The sequence below is a fragment of the Pygocentrus nattereri genome, chromosome 18 (genome assembly GCF_015220715.1).
Source record: "Pygocentrus nattereri isolate fPygNat1 chromosome 18, fPygNat1.pri, whole genome shotgun sequence".
NCBI classification, from domain to species: Eukaryota; Metazoa; Chordata; class Actinopteri; order Characiformes; family Serrasalmidae; genus Pygocentrus; species Pygocentrus nattereri.
Window position 1 is genome coordinate 11056491 of NC_051228.1, and position 5289 is coordinate 11061779.

Sequence of the window (5289 nt, forward strand, 5' to 3'; positions counted from 1 at the left end):
GCCCAATGACAGCTGGGATAGGCTCCAGCTCCCCCCATGACCCAGAGGGATAGGCGCCTTACAAGTTCACAATTTTTCCCCATCTGGAAAAAAAGGAGAAAGCAAAAAATTACATAGAATCCTTAACAAATATATATATATATATATATATATATATATATATATATATATATATATATATATATATATATATATATATATATATATATATATATACATATGTCATTTTTTCAGTATTGAATGTGCACTCGTTACCTTTTCATAAATTCTAGAGAGACTTGCTATGAGTTTTTCAAAGAAATCTGAGTCTTCTCACCATTGAAGGATGGACAGAAATACCTGTGGATGTTTTCAGATCTGAAGCAGCTTGATTTTCTTCTCTGTCCCAAAGATGAAAGGTTTAAGTGCTGTTTATCTGATGGTGACAGTTTTGTTGATCTACCGAGTTCCAGTATGTATAGTATATACTATATTCCATATAGTATGTTCCAGTTTTTTAAAAATCACCTCTTTAAATTTATTTTCTATGACTTTCCCCTTCCTTAAGTGGACTGTCTGAATATCTCCTGAAAAAAATGAATGTAAAGATTTCTTCTTTTTTCTCTCTGTCTCTCAGGATGAGATGATGCTGCAGGGCCTCTGGCTGATGCACTGCAGAAAGCATCTCTGATTAGAGAGCCACACAGGAATGGGGACTGCAAATACAGCAAATTTTAGTGGTAGTTTGCAGGTATGGTGATGAAATTTTATTTTTTCTCATGGTGACAAAGGGAATCCATAAAATTGGATTTTGTGTCTTGTCCTGTTTCTGAAGAATAAGAAAAAAGAAAGTTGGATTTTAAAATTATTATTAAAATTAAACAGTTGGCTATAGTATCTGGGCGGCACGGTGGCGTGGTGGGTAGCGCTGTCGCCTCACAGCGAGGAGGGCCTGGGTTCGATTCCCCGGCCGGGTGACTGGGGTCCTCTCTGTGTGGAGTTTGCATGTTCTCCCCGTGTCTGCGTGGGTTTTCTCCGGGTTCTCCGGTTTCCTCCCACAGTCCAAAGACATGCAGTCAGGCCAATTGGACATGCTAAATTGCCCCTAGTGAGTGGCTGTCTGTCTACCCTGTGATGGACTGGCGACCTGTCCAGGGTGTATCCTGCCCTGACGGAGAAGCGGCTTAGAAAATGGATGGATGGCTATAGTATCTATTTGTGTAGAAATAACCGGCTGTGAACTGAAGCACTCTGAGGATTCTCCATAAGGGGGCGCCTTTATCACTCAAGTAGCTTTAAAAAGGAGGAAACTAACATGAACTCAAACCAACAACATTTTGCAAATGTATGCAGGCAGATTCTAAATAACCATAAATGTAGTGTCACTAAATTAAAATACGCTTAATTAAAATATGCGCTACTGTCAGGATGTTCTAGCAGTAACTTAAATAAACTTCAGCTAGTTCAAAATGCTGCAGCCAGGGTCCTTACTAAAACTAGAAAATTTGACCATATTAGTCCAGTCCTATCAGCTCTTCACTGGCTTCCAGTCAAATTCCGCATAGACTATAAAATTCTCCTGTTAACGTATAAAGCCCTACATGGGCTCGCTCCTGAGTATCTGAGAGACCTTATCTCCTATTATGAACCACCACGATTACTTAGATCACAGGGTGCTGGCTTCCTAGTAGTTCCCAAAATTCAGAGAAGCTCTGCAGGAGGAAGAGCTTTCTCTTATAAAGCGCCCCAACTCTGGAATAATCTCCCCGATAATGTTCGGGACTCAGACACAGTCTCAATCTTTAAGTCTAGACTAAAAACTTACTTGTTTAGTTTAGCTTTTGGTAGTTAATGTTAATTCCCTTTAGATAAGGCTGCAGATCCAGGGGTTCATGGACATAGTGAATTGTGGGTAAACTGAGATGCTGGTGCTGCTGTCACTCACTACATGCAGTCACTCAGGTTTGTGGACGGTGGAGTGGGTGAATGCCAGTGTCTCAGGGAGCCTCCGTGTCTATGTTACCTTCTGGCTCTCTCCCTTTAGTTAGGCTGTCATATTCAGACCTGCCGGAGTCATTAGTCACACTCTGATAATTTTTTACATTTTCTGTTCTTCATAAATCCAATCTAAACTAATTCCTAAATCTTTCCTTCCTCCGAGTTACTGACTGTCCACCGGTCCAGCCCAATACTGATGGATGTCCCACCCTCAAGTCCCCCTGTCCCCCTGATTGACCAGACTGATGGAAGTTTCTGGAACGCAGCTTCTCCACTACAGATCACATCCAAATCTATATGAACTCTAATTGTTTCCACTGTTGATTATACACACCTGAATATATTAGAACTGCGTGGATGTAAAATTGACTTTTCAATGTTTAACTTATAAGTTGTCTGACCAGTGGTAGGATGGTCCCCCCTTTAGATGTGAGTCTTGGTCCTCCCGAGGTTTCTTCCTCCTCCAGCTCTGAGGGAGTTTTTCCTTGCCTCAGCGCTCACGGGGGTTCTGTATATTCTGTATATTATGTTCAGTGTTTTGTCTGATTCTCTGTGCTGTGATTCCCATTTTTGTAAAGCTGCTTTGTGACAACATCAGTTGTAAAAAGCGCTATATAAATAAATTTGATTTGATTTGATTAAAATAATGATCTATAATTAATTCAAATTAACTGGTTTATTGTAAATTTTAATCACGAGCACTGAGAGCAAAGCCCTCATACTGTAGTGTTTTTAAATGAGCTTACATGAATACAATACAAACATTTAGAATTAATGTAGTATGGTACAAATGTGTATTACATTTGTTTCTCAATGGAGCATGATTGGTATTGATGAATTATTTTTACCTTTTGATGTCAATATAATAAGGCTATCATAAACAACCCCTGCAACCTCTGAATTTTTTGATGACCTGCAGTTTTTCTGCTTTCATTCACAACACACTCAAATTTTCTGTTGTTTTGTTTCTGTCCATGTGATGGAAAACTCACTTTATGGCTACACTCTTTAAGAAGAACCATGTAAGAAATAGAACCATGAGTTCTATATAGAACCATTTCGTGCTTAAATGGTTCTTTGCTTGGTGAAATGGTTCCTTAGATTGATGCCGAATGTGTTGTATTTAGTTCTATATGGAACGTTTTTTGAGCTTTTTTGGGCTAAATAGGACAAAACAGAAGAAACCTTTTGGTGGTATGTAGAACCATTTTCAAAAGGGTTCTATATGAAACTAGTTGCTGAGCCTTTATTTCACTGTAGCATGTGGTGGCGCCACTTACTAACTTCCCAACTTCTTCAGATTATATATTTGTTTTTTTTTACACTTAAGTGTTTACTGAGTTTTTTACACAAATGAACATAGATGTAAAATGTATACAACGATAAAACCTCACAGACAGGACAAAACAGGGGAAAAGGAGTAAAAAAAGTCTGTGGTTACAAAACTCTTATCAAATTATCAAATACAATATCCTTGCATTTATGTCTATTTATTCCTTATGGTGTCATATTTTTGCCACTTGTTAGCAAATACGTTTTCCCTCACGTTCTTCAGACTAATTGAGAATGTGCAATAGATGATTCTATATAGGACCTTTTTGAAAACGGTTCTATATTGCACCAAAAAGGATTGTGATATTGTTATGATGTCAAGCTCATATAAACAAAATATATATAGAGCCATTTTCAAAAAGCCATTTTCATATATAACATATCCTCAATCAATCTGAAGAACCATTTCACTATGCAAAGAACACTTTAATCATGCAAGGGTTTCTTTGAGTGTTGATGGTACCACTTAGTACCATTTTCTTCACTAAAGAACCCTGTTTTTTAAGAGTGTAGATGTAAACAAAGTAATTTAGAGTACTTTGATATGAAATTGTAGAAAATCTTACAAATTGAACAAAGATTCCCAATTTGGACAATGCAAAAACAGTCATTGTATTTACTATCTAGAACAACCAATGAGCCTCCATGTATCTTCTGAATCTTTATTTGCATTGTATATGAAGGTTCACATGGAGGTACAATGGCTTTTGAAAAATGTTATCTCACAACTATCATAAAACAATGTGAGGCATCAGGCAGCATATTCATAACCACTTCATGTAATAACTTTTTGTGAGGGAGCTTTTAGAGGCACTTTAGACGTCTGGTTCCTATCAGCACCCCTGAGAACAACCGTGATTTGTAAAGTTTTACACCAAAGCATTTCACATCAAACCACTCTAAATGACTTTGTTCACATGTTAACTACTTAAACATGCACAAATAATGACAAAATCGATGGAATTTCCACTTAAAACTGACCGAAAGCCTTTTGCTTGATGCTAAATGCTGGTTCCATTCATCATTAGCAACATAAACATGAAACATTACTTTAATACAAATTGATCCATTACTTTTATAAAATGTTTGTTACAGTAATCTTGCCAATATGCTACACTCTTTACTCCTTGAGTTGACAGTGAGTAAAAATTTGTCTATTGTGACCTGTGAGCCAAAGCTGACGGATCATGACATTTGATTTGGCCCACTAAACAGTTACCCTAACCCCAACACACCTCATACAATAGAAGAACATAATTTCATACTACATATACTTATGTATTGTTGTATAGATTTCCCCCTTTTTAAAATGGTACCTCTTATGTGACAAGTATTCTTTATTACAAAACATAGTGTAATATTACGCAAGACCTCTTTAAAAACTCAATTTGTATATCGCTGCTGTCAGAAGAAAACCCCGTATCTCCATTTATGTAATTTTTCAGTTTTTGACATAATTTCAAAAGAACCGTTGCCCTTTACATTGCGTGTAAATTTCATGATGAACAGAACAAAAGAAACAGCCCAAAATGACTTGGAAAGATGTCTGGTTCCATTGACTTGCATTAAAACTACAGTATGTTTTTTTCTTTCTCCTGTAACGTTCAAATTTTGGAGATACAAGGTTTTCTTCCGACAACAACGATATACTGGTGTGTCTTTTTAGTCCTCAACCAACCTCAAATATTCCATGCTGGACTCTTGCAAGACAAAGTTTGGGACACCACTTGACTATTGGAAAATATGTGTAAGAGAAGAAAGAATAACCTGATTTTTATGCTAACTAGCCTCATACTGTTTCTACAGGCTATAAGCCTGGTGGCCATTCTGTGCAGTAAAACCAGATTCTCAGAGTTGCTCCCTCCTTTTGCTGTCTGAATAAAACAGGCTCGGCTGCCTTCATGTCCGAGTGACGTAGACTGAGATTTGCAATCCTCGTCCAGCCTCCACCTTAAACTCACAAGTTCACCACCTCAGCAA